The 12718-nt window shown below is 43.0% G+C and overlaps 1 pseudogene; it reads left to right on the top strand.

Annotated features, from left to right (window-relative positions):
- The window catches only part of LOC111964903 (protein lin-28 homolog A-like), a 19260-nt pseudogene extending 13090 nt beyond the window's left edge, over window positions 1-6170 (top strand).
- The last annotated feature ends 6548 nt before the right edge of the window (window positions 6171-12718 follow it).

The raw sequence follows: 12718 nt of genomic DNA, 5'->3' as shown, positions 1-12718 counted from the left end.
ACCACCAACTTACCATCCTGAGACAAGGCCGAGTATAGCCCACAAAGATCTCCGCCACGGCACAACCCAAGGGGGGACGCCAACCCAGACAGGAAGACCACGTCAGTGACTCAACCCACTCAAGTGACGCACCCCTCCTAGGGACGGCATGAAAGAGCACCAGTAAGCCAGTGACTCAGCCCCTGTAATAGGGTTAGAGGCAGAGAATCCCAGTGGAGAGAGGGGAACCGGCCATGCAGAGACATGAATGAAATGCATATGACGACAGTGCATCTAGCTGCTAACCAACACTGTTGGAGCAATGCAGTTGCAGTATGTTATCTGTCTGCGTGCTTTTGACCACTGCTTGTTTGATGTTGAATCACTGTCTCCACGGGCTTTTGAGACCACTGCAATGAATGATTTACTCACTCTTCAATTACAATTCAGATTKATTTTAACTGGGAAATATTTGGTGCATGAATCTGAGACTGARTTCTGGGAATGTTTCACAAAGTTGCGTGGATTGATATACTGTAGGTTTCCTTGCATAGCTTGAATGTGACTAACAAATGACTAACAGGATGCTTCTGTAGACAGGACTGTGGAGAGACCGCATATGGCTTTGTAGAATGACCTGAATAACTGCTTCAAGCGGGGGAATTTCTCTCTTTAAACTGGGAATTTGTTGTGATCTGTTGACGATGAAACAGTTGAAGCTCAACAAACTCCTGAGGTATATTCAGGAGTTAAACTTGCTGAAGCCTGACGCAGCCTGAACTCTAGGGTTTTGTCATTTATTCATCATATCTGGCCTCTCCAACCCTCTCATTCATATCACGTTTCTCTCAATCAAGCCGTCCAGTGGCAAAAGCTTCCTCCACTATTGGAAGAGCTAGTAAACAGACCATGTGCTGGAAAAATGAAATTAAAGTACTGTATATACCCCGTACCCTTCCTCTTTCTCCTTGCTCTCTTTTTCTCTTTCCCTTCTCTTCTATGCCCTTTTTCATTCCCAAATTCTCCAGGCCAACTTACTCACTCCCCCAACCGAAAACAGGCAAAATGGCTGCGGTGCTGGGTTGGTCTGTGGTAGCCCAGAGTGGCTCCAGCAGGGCTAACAGAGAGCTGGGCTGATGGCTCAGATATGTCAGGAGGAGAACGAGGTGTCTGGAGCAGAGAATCCTGAACCTATGCTTTGACTTCTGTTGAAACGCAAATCGGTGACTACGAGTGACTCGTAGAAATATGGGCTAGATTAGTTGTTGGCCTCTGTAAAGGGTTAAGTTTCGTTGCATGTGGTTTCATTAGGATTCATGAGTTATTCCGTTTTTTTTATTCGTTGCTAGATTGAGTTATTCGTTTTTAGGGGAGGGGGTTTGTCACTGCAGTTGTTCAGACATGCAATAATTTACATTACTGTAAACAACTTTCACAGAAGTCAAATAATTCGTTTTAATCAGTAGTATTCCTTTTGTGTATTAGAAAAAAGTTATTATGTACTGTGAACTGGGGGTAAATTGGCTTAATTAAGGCTGTAGTTGAGGTAACAGTTGCTGTAAATGTATGAATTAATTTTGTAAACATTTATTTTGGACAAGATCCATGAAAATGTAATTAGATGTAAAATAGTAAAACGTGTTTATGAAAAGTTGTTTAAGAAAAGGAATAAAGCTCTAATTGAGAGATTATTAGGATATTTTGAATATATTCAAAACCTAAATTATCTGTGTTTAATTTGATAAAACATAAATAGTATTACCATGTATATACTATATATAGCTACTATTTAATGTTTATAATAAAATAATTGTGAAATAGTATTTTCTATTAGGTAATCGTGTATTTCTTTGATGGATGAAATGTTTTTTTATTTTTTTTACTCATGAACTTCAATCAAGCAATTAATATTATTTGACACATGAATAGATCATACATACAATTATATTTAACAAATAAGGAAAGGGAACCAACTGTTTTAAAGTTTCACAAACAGTAAGATATGATTTAGGTTGTAATACATATTTTATACCTGTAACGGCTGTCGTCTTCCTCCTCCTCGGACGAGGAGAGGAGAGAAGGATCGGTGGACCAATACGCAGCGAGGTATGTTGACATAATGATTTATTGACAAGCGACGAACACTGACACGAACTATACTTGAAATATACAAAATAKCAAACACGACGTAGACAGACCTGAACATGGAACTTACATAACTACACGCAGAACTCACGAACAGAAACAGACTACATCAAATGAACGAACAACCAAAACAGTCCCGTGTGGTGCGCAGACACAGACACGGAAGACACAGGAGACAATCACCCACAAACAAACAGTGTGAACAGCCAACCTATATATGGTTCTCAATCAGAGGAAAACGTCAAACACCTGTCTCTGATTGAGAACCATATAAGGCTAATTTCAAGTGCCCTAAACATAGAAAACACAAAACATACAATGCCCACCCCAACTCACGCCCTGACCCTRTAAACATATACAAAAATAACATAAAATAGGTCAGGAACGTGACAATACCTGTAAAAAATTATGTTTTTGTATTTTATAATGGGACAATAGTGATGTTAATAGTAGTAATTATAATATATTTGTTATTACAAGATTATATTCAACAAATTCATTTTTTACACCAAAATCCTGTTTCACTTGCCATTAAATCATTTTAGAAACATTTAGTGATCTATATTAGCAACTGAATGCCTAAGATTCCGATGATTGAGTTCACAGATCATCATGTAAGACTGAAACTTGACTTTTCTTACTAGCACTGGCTTTGCTGATAGCTGCTTTACTGAGGAAAGTTTTACTCACTARGACTGTGAGATGTGGTTGTCTCACCCAGCTACGTTAAGATGAATGCATTAAGAAAGTATAGTGTTCTGCTGTAGTGTGCTACGGTCCATCTGAATCCTCTGGTATAGGAAGTGAGAGGWYGGTTGATTTAGTTTTACTGTGTGTGACTAGACCATGAGATCCCTGTGTAACCTGTGTCTTCTTCTCCCTATCCTGCCCCTGTCCTATCCTCCTTCTATCCCAGAGCAAACTGCACATGGAGGGCTTTCGCAGCCTGCGGGAGGGAGAGCCACTAGAGTTTACCTTCCAGTGGTCCCCCAGGGGCCTGGAGTCTGTACAAGTCACGGGCCCCGGGAGAGGCCCCTGCTCGGGCAGTGAGAGGAGACAGAAACCCAAACCCCCGGCCCCGCCGCAGAGATGGAAGCCAAAGGGAGACCGGTGAGTGAACCATAGAATTACTAGCACAGACTTTCCTTTCAAGTCAATGTTCAGTTATGGGTGAATTCAGGGAGGGAATTGAGACTGAGACTGGCAACAGAACAGATGATGTTGGAAGGAACAGGGTAGTACTGCCGTGATCATTAGTGGTGTGTGTTTGTGTGTGCGTACATGCATGTGCGTGTGCCTGTGTATGTGAGCATTGATGTAATATATTTAGCAGTAGCTGCATATTCGTATTTACCTGTGTATGATTCAGAGGTTCTGTGTGGAGTATACCTGCTGCATTATTCACATTATGTCAAACGTTCACATTTGTAGAGGTTCTGTTTTAACAGCTGTTTCCCATCCAGATGCAATGTTTTAATGTATAGCAAATATCACTTTAGACTGAAGAGGAATTCTCAGAAACAGGCTTTCTATTTTTTACAGGATTGCCCTTTTATTCATCATTAGGTGATGTTGTATTGCATCATGTTGCGTTATGGTGGATACTAATTTTATGACCCGAGTTAGGCCTATGCTACATCAATTATCACATTTATTTAACAATGTATACTTATTTTTTGTGTAGACATTTCATCCTAATTTCCCTCCCCATTGTTATAATGTAAGAGGGATCTTTCTTCAAAGGAAGGAATAGAAATATGTTGAGGTCAGTGTGTTGACCTCTAACCCCTGACCTTTCTGGGTCAGTAACAGAGCTGCTGGTTGGATCCAAATTGGCAGATTAAAAACATTTTATTAAAACTACATTCCCTTTAGTACATCCACCAGAATTTTTTTTTTTTATATTCTTTATATTGGTTTATTGTATTTTTTATTTCATGGATTGATGTATTACAGTGTTACACTGTTAAACTCTTGGCTCCCCGATCTTTATAAACATTGACAATATTTGAACATTTTGGAATTTACAAATAAATTGTGCCAACACCTTTCTCTTCACTTGAGTTATTAGTTGACTTGAAAGTCAAACCTCAGCTGATTTGTTGTTCTGTGCAAGTATTAGAAATGATGCAAACATAAACGTTGTGGGAATTATGTAACCATGTGTCTAAACAGTGCCTGCCTATGTGATTGATGTGTTATAAAAACATAGATTCAGCGACACTTGTGAAACCTTTACTACCAGCTTGTCTTGTGAAAACTGGTTATTCACTCTTACCAGCTAGAATGGGAGTCTATGTGGTGGGGGTTGGGGAGTGGAGGAGGGGGTATTGGTAGGTAAACTCCCAAGCAAGCGAACTAGCCTGGATGAAACCTAAATTCCAATGCCCTTCCCCCTTCCCCCTCTCCTCTCCTTCCCTCTCCCCCCTCGCATGTTCTAATTGAAGATGCCACCGAGAGGGACCCCCTGCAAGCCTCCAGCTCAGTCATGCGAAACTCTTTGTTTCCATCTGAAAGAGTTAAAGCTGCAATATGTAACTTTTTGAGTGACCGACCTGAAATGTAGCCTTATAACATCTGACTGCAAGTTAATAATGTCGTAATGAGCCTATCTGTTTATGACCTGATATCTAATGATCACGTCTATTGCAAATGAATTGGTATGATTTGCTCTTATATTAACCAGTTAATTGAATAGCTTCCTTTTTGATTCAGTAAAACAGACCATGTGACAGCCTGGAGTGACACGCCTTAGTTCCCTGTGTGGAACCCTGCTTTGTTTCGCCTTGTCATCACTGTTTCGCCTTGTCATTGTTTCCGCCTGTGAGCAGCGTCTTGGTTATTTATTGCAGGCCTTAGGCCTGTTGTAGACATACTTAATTTCTATATACATTTGGCAGTAAGCTATACATATCAGCATGTTGGCAACTGTTATTAAAGCGCATTTTAGCAGGGAAAATAATTATCTATTCATCTATTTATTTTATTTGTCATCTCTTGATGAGACCACATATGAGAAGTATTGTATATGCATTGGTCGCTTTAAATGTTTTCTGTTAGGTTCAGTATTGGTGTATTCTGTGGTGTATTATATGCATATTCTATGGTGTATTCTATGTGAAATGCTGCCATCTAAAGGATACATTTGGACCAACAGATTTTGGGTAAATATAATTAAACCAATCTAGTAAGCATGTTATAATTGGATTTGTACCATAATGCATTACATTCTAGAGAAAATGTAATGATATCCCATATAAGAAGTTCTAGGTTTTATTCTTTGAATTCAGAATAAATACGCCCTGAAGTTGAAAGAAATGTATTGTTTGTGAATTGGAATGTGACAAGGATCTCCACTCTCTGTCTCAGATGCTATAACTGTGGAGGACTAGACCACCATGCCAAAGAGTGTGGCCTGCCGCCCCAGCCAAAGAAGTGCCACTACTGCCAGAGCGCGACGCACATGGTGGCCCACTGTCCTCACCGCCCCCCCGGCCCCTTGTCTCCTGGCCCTGCCACAGCCACTCGGGGAAGACGCACTACTGTGGACCAGTACCCCGGTACCTTTACCACCACCTCCTACAGCCCCAGTCCCAGGCAGGGAAACAGGCACTCCCAGCCCCCTCAGGACAGTTCCTCCCCCCTCAGCAAGTCCTCTAGCAAGTCCTCCAGCTCTCCGGAAGACCCGGCACAGATCCAGAGGAGATCTGGAGTGCACCACAGGTGGAAACAATCCTGATCCACATCCACCATGGACGGATGCCACCTGTTAGTATTACCTCTGGTCCAATAAAAAACCCTTCCTTCAGTCTGATCAGTCTCCTCCTCACYCAGACACATCCTGAGCTACCTCRMGYGCAACCTCAAGCAGATCCACATTTCTAACCAAATGGACAGTAAAGTATCTATTTTACTTCCCCAATCCCTCCCAGACTCTCCCTCTACCAAACGCTGTACATCTTAGCTACTTCCTGCGCCAACTCAATCCATCTCCACATAGATAGACCTATATCTTAGTTACCTCCTGGGCCAACTCAATCCATCTCCACATATAGACCTATAATCTTAGTTACCTCCTGGCCAACTCAATCCATCTCCACATAGATAGACCTATATCTTAATTACCTCTGGGCCAACTCAATCCATCTCCACATAGATAGACCTATAATCTTAGTTACCTCTGGGCCAACTCAATCCATCTCCACATAGATAGACCCTAACTCTTAGTTACCTCTGGGCCAACTCAATCCATCTCCACATAGATAGACCTACACTCTTAGTTACCCCTGGGCAACTCAATCCATCTCCACATAGATAGACCTATAATCTTAGCTACCTCTTGGACAGATTCAGCCTCATCTACCTCAGATTGGTAGCACAGGAATGGTCAGTCACCCTTGTGTTTCCATTGCTCAGTCAGGTTCATTGACATCCGCTCTACTATCAATTGCAATAAGAAGACAACTGGAATGGACTGACACACAAACAGCCAAAGCAATCTTGTTATTTTTTTTGATAATTTACCTGATCTGAACCCTATTGTCCCAAAGCTCAGTCTGTTCAAATCTCTGTGCGTTTTTCATCAGACGGTAGTCAAAGACACCCAAACCCAATCATACCTCTTAGGCCCGGTTTGCCGAACAAAGATTAAATCTAGTCTTAGACTAAAACGCCCTTTCAATGGAGAATCGTGATCGTCATTGAACTTGCTTTTAGTCCAGGACTAGACTAGATCTGTCTCTGGGAAACTGTTTCTAACTAAACCAATGCTAATATGATCATTTGTCTGTTAAGGGCAGTGAAGAAGTAGTATACCTGCCTCCATATGGTCTCATTCATCCTCATCAATAAGAATACTCAATGTAAATATTAAGATGTATTGAATGCATTTATAAGGAGACATGGTTTATGTTTCTTTTAACTTTACTCACACCATATCATGACATCACAGTACCCTCTCTCCGGGTTACGGCTGCACTGACTGACTGTGAAAGGGAATTCTCAGTGTGTCAGCGGAGCAGTCACTTCTTAATGTGTGTTGACAAATCAAACTTAATCTAATCGAATGACCTTAGTAGGAAGTGTAATATGACAAATAATCAATGGGGTGAAATTGTTTGCCTTCAATCTTTTGACTGTGTGACTGAAGGGCATGATACTGCATGAAACAAAGCCCAGATATGTTGTATAATGCAGCTATGAATTAACGTCTAGGCTCTACTATGTTTACTGACAGTGAATACATGTTATACTCATAGATCGTATATATAATCAAACATTAGCACAAACCAAACTAGATCCCTGGAGGACTCAAATGTTATATTTTCTCGCAGGAGGAAGAATGTTCAGGGAACTTACCAAAAAGTGTACTTTTCGTTTTGAGGGGAATCATCATTATAGAACTAAATGTGTTTTTGTTTTAAGCAAACCATGTGATATCGATATAGTGTTCAACTCTATAGACTTATGTACTGATATTAGTAACTACCTCTGAGTTCTAGGTATACATACTGTTATTATGTCCATGTTACATTGTAAACAGACATGTCCACACCTGTCTGAACCTGTGTGTTATTGTAAGTGCATACCACCATCTAGTGGTCAGTTCTGGTAATTTATATTCTGTTTACATTATGGTTTCTGTTTGTCTTAGCATTCCTTGGTCACATCACTAAGACAAAGGACCAAACTGAAATCGTACACACAGGCCTATTTCACCGAGTGTACAAAACATTAAGAACACTCTCCTAATATTGAGTTGCACCCCCCTTCCTCCCTTTTGTCCTCAGAACAGCCTCAATTCGTCAGGGCATGGACTCTACAAGGTGTCGAAAGCGTTCCACTGGGATGCTGGCKYATGTTGATGCCGATGTTTCCKACTGTTGTCAAGTGGCTGGGTGTCCTTTTGGTGGTGAACCATTCTTGATACACACGGGAATCTGTTGAGCGTGGGAAACCTAGCAGCGTTGCAGTTCTTGACAGAGGTGCACCTGGCACCTACTACCATACCCCATTTCAAAGGCACTTAACTTTGTCTTGCCCATTCACCCTCTGAATGGCACACATACACAATTTAAAAAATATATATATATATATTAAAAAATATATATATATTTCATCTTTATTTAACCAGGTAGGCTAGTTGAGAACAAGTTCTCATTTGCAACTGCGACCTGGCCAAGATAAAGCATAGCAATTCGACACATACAACACAGTTACACATGGAATAAACAAAACATAGTCAAATAATACAGTAGAAAAATAAGTATATACAATGTGAGCAAATGAGGTGAGATAAGGGAGGTAAAGGCAAAAAAGGCCATGGTGGCGAGGTAAATAGAATATAGCAAGTAAAACACTGGAATGGTAGATTTGGAATGTGCAAAGTAGAAATAATGGGGTGCAAAGGAGCAAAATAAATAAATAAATACAGTAGGGGAAGAGGTAGTTGTTTGGGCTAAATTATAGATGGGCTATGTACAGGTGCAGTAATCTGTGAGCTGCTCTGACAGCTGGTGCTTAAAGCTAGTGAGGGAGATAAGTGTTTCCAGCTTCAGAGATTTTTGCAGTTCGTTCCAGTCATTGGCAGCAGAGAACTGGAAGGAAAGACGACCAAAGGAGGAATTGGCGTTGGGGGTGACCAGTGAGATATGCGTGCTACGAGTGGGTGCTGCTATGGTGACCAGTGAGCTGACATAAGGCGGGGCTTTACCTAGCAGAGACTTGTAGATAACCTGTAGCCAGTGGGTTTGGCGACGAGTATGAAGCGAGGGCCAACCAAAGAGAGCATACAGGTCGCAATGGTGGGTAGTGTATGGGGCTTTGGTGACAAAACGGATGGCACTATGATAGACTGCATCCAGTTTGTTGAGTAGAGTGTTGGAGGCTATTTTATAGGTGACATCACCGAAGTCGAGGATCGGTAGGATGGTCAGTTTTACGAGGGTATGTTTGGCAGCATGAGTGAAGGATGCTTTGTTGCGATATAAGACGCCGATTCTAGATTTAATTTTGGATTGGAGATGCTTAATGCGAGTCTGGAAGGAGAGTTTACAGTCTAACCAGACACCTAGGTATTTGTAGTTGTTCACGTATTCTAAGTCAGAGTAGTGATGCTGGACGGGCGAGCAGGTGCGGGCAGCGATCGGTTGAATAGCATGCATTTAGTTTTACTTGCGTTTAAGAGCAGTTGGAGGCCACGGAAGGAGAGTTGTATGGCATTGAAGCTCGTCTGGAGGTTAGTTAACACAGTGTCCAGAGAGGGGCTAGAAGTATACAGAATAGTGTCGTCGTGTATCAGAAAATCACCAGCAGCAAGAGCAACATCATTAATGTATACAGAGAAGAGAGTCGGCCCGAGGCTTGAACCCTGTGGCACCCCCATAGAGACTGCCAGAGGTCCGGACAACAGGCCCTCCGATTTGACACACTGAACTCTATCAGAGAAGTAGTTGGTAAACCAGGCAAGGCAATAATTTGAGAAACCAAGGCTGTCGAGTCTGCCAATAAGAATGTGGTGATTGCCAGAGTCAAAAGCCTTGGCCAGGTTGATGAATACGGATGCGCAGTAATGTCTCTTATCGATGGTGGTTATGTCGTTTAGGACCTTGAGCCTGGCTGAGGTGCACCCATGACCAGCTCTGAAACCAGATTGCATAGCGGAGAAGGTACGGTGGGATTCAAAATGGTCGGTAATCTGTTTGTTAACTTGGCTTTCGAAGACCTTAGAAAGACAGAGTAGGATAGATATAGGTCTGTAGCAGTTTGGGTCTAGAGTGTCACCCCCTTTGAAGAGGGGGATGACCGCGGCAGCTTTCCAATCTTTGGGAATCTCAGACGATWCGAAAGAGAGGTTGAACAGGCTAGTAATAGGGGTTGCAACAATTTCGGCAGATAATTTTAGAAAGAGAGGGTCCAGATTGTCTAGCCCGGCTGATTTGTAGGGGTCCAGATTTTGCAGCTCTTTCAGAACATCAGCTATCTTGATTTGGGTGAAGGAGAAATGGGGAGGCTTGGGCAAATTGCTATGGGGGGATGCAGGGCTGTTGACCGGGGTAGGGGTAGCCAGGTGGAAAGCATGGCCAGCCGTAGAGAAATGCTTATTGAAATTCTCAAATATAGTGGATTTATCGGTGGTGACAGTGTTTCCTAGCCTCAGAGCAGTGGGCAGCTGGGAGGAGGTGCTCTTATTCTCCATGGACTGTAGTGTCCCAGAACTTTTTGGAGTTAGTACTACAGGATGCAAATTTCTGTTTGAAAAAGCTAGCCTTCGCTTTCCTAACTGCCTGTGTATATTTGTTCCTATCTTCCCTGAAAAGTTGCATATCYCGGGGGCTATTCGATGCTAATGCAGAACGCCACAGGATGTTTTTGTGCTGGTCAAGGGCAGACAGGTCTGGAGTGAACCAAGGACTATATCTATTCCTAGTTCTACATTTTTTGAATGGGGCATGCTTATTTAAGATGGTGAGGAAGGCACTTTTAAAGAATAGCCAGGCATCATCTACTGACGGGATGAGGTCAATGTCATTCCAGGATACCCCGGCCAGGTCGATTAGAAAGGCCTGCTCGCAGAAGTGTTTTCGGGAGCGTTTGACAGTGATGAGTGGTCGTTTGTTTGCAGACCCATTACGGATGCAGGCAATGAGCAGTGATCGCTGAGATCTTGATTGAAAACAGCAGAGGTGTATTTGGAGGGCGAGTTAGTTAGGATGACATCTATGAGGGTGCCCGTGTTTACGGATTTGGAGTTGTACCTGGTAGGTTCATTGATAATTTGTGTGAGATTGAGGGCATCACGCTTAGATTGTAGGATGGCCGGGGTGTTAAGCATGTCCCAGTTTAGGTCACCTAGTAGCACGAGCTCAGAAGATAGATGGGGGGCAATCAATTCACATATGGTATCGAGGGCACAGCTGGGGGCAGAGGGAGGTCTATAGCAAGCGGCAACAGTGAGAGACTTGTTTCTGGAAAGGTGCATTTTTAGAAGTAGAAGCTCGAATTGTTTGGGTACAGACTTGAATAGTAATACAGAACTCTGCAGGCTATCTTTGCAGTAGATTGCAACACCGCCCCCTTTAGCAGTTCTATCTTGGCGGAAAATGTTATAGTTGACGATTTCAGGGTTTTTGGTGGTTTTCCTTAGCTAGGATTCAGACACGGCTAAGACATCCGAGTTGGCAGAGTGTGCTAAAGCAGTGAGTAAAATAAACTTAGGGAGTAGGCTTCTAATGTTGACATGCATGAAACCAAGGCTTTTACGGTTACAGAAGTCAACAAATGAGAGCACCTGGGGAGTGGGGCTAGGCACTGCAGGAAATTGATTAACTTCTACATCACCAGAGGAACAGAGGAGAAGTAGGATAAGGGTACGGCTAAATGTTATACGAACTGACCGTCTAGTACGTTCGGAACAGAGAGTAAAAGGAGCAGGTTTCTGGGCTCGATAGCATAGATTCAAGGCATAGTGTACAGACAAAGGTAGGGTAGGATGTGAGTACATTGGAGGTAAACCTAGGCATTGAGTAATGATGAGAGATAGTCTCTAGAGACGTTTAAACCAGGTGATGTCATCGCATATGTAGGAGGCGGAACATGGTTGGTTAAGGCATATTGAGCAGGGCTAGAGGCTCTACAGTGAAATAAGACAGTAATCACTAACCAGGACAGTAATGGACGAGGAATATTGATATTAGAGAGAGGCATGCGTAGCCAAGTGAACATATGGGTCCAGTGAGTGGTTGGGCTGGCTGGGGACACGGCGATTCAGACAGTTACCAGGCCGATGCTAACAAGCTAACAGTTAGTAGGCCGGGGCTAAACAAGCTAGCAGTTAGCAGACCGGGTTAGCAAGCAAGCCGTTAGAAGGGGCTAGCAGTTAGCAGACCGGGGCAGGCAAGTTAGCCTTTGGGGGACGTCGCGATGGGGGTAAGTCTGTTTTTGCCTTTTCGTGCGGTGACGTCGATAGACCAGTCGTGGAATTAGTAGGATTCCTGGTAGCTCTAGGTAACTAGCAGGTTAGCAGAATGGGCCTTCAGCGGGCGTCGCGCCTGAGGGGCCTGTTGGAGTCCTCGGGCAGATTGTCGGTATTCCAGTCGTAGAGGATCGGCGGGGTTCCGTGCCCCGTACCGGCAGTAGAAGGGGTCCGGATATTGTAGCCCAGGAGTGGGCTTCGGTGGTAGCACAGGAGCCCTGGCAGGGCTAGCTTCAGGCTAATTGGTGCTTGCTCCGGGATGGAAACGCTAGCCAGGAGTGGTCACCCGGGATTGCGGTTAGCTAGTTGCGAAGATCCAGATGAAAAATGTTCAGAGTTTGCGTTAGGAATCCGGGTATATGGAGAGAAATAYGTCCGTTATGCTCTGGTTTGTGTCACGTTGTTCGAACTGGCGAGAGCTTTCCGAGCTAAAGGTTAATGACCGCTAGCAATGGTTTGCTAACTGTTAGCTGGCTAGCTTCAGTTGAGGGATTCCAGATCCGAAGTAAATATAAATACTTTAGAAAAAATTTGATCCACGCCACATTGGGTGAGGCGGGTTGCAGGAGAGTATTTAGAAGTTGAAGTTTAGGAAAATATTTTTAAAAGATATGCGAAGAA

Source organism: Salvelinus sp. IW2-2015, linkage group LG6.1 (genome assembly GCF_002910315.2).
Source record: "Salvelinus sp. IW2-2015 linkage group LG6.1, ASM291031v2, whole genome shotgun sequence".
Taxonomy (NCBI): Eukaryota; Metazoa; Chordata; class Actinopteri; order Salmoniformes; family Salmonidae; genus Salvelinus; species Salvelinus sp. IW2-2015.
The sequence above is the reverse complement of the archived record's forward strand: the minus strand, read 5'-3'. Positions and strand labels throughout refer to the sequence as shown.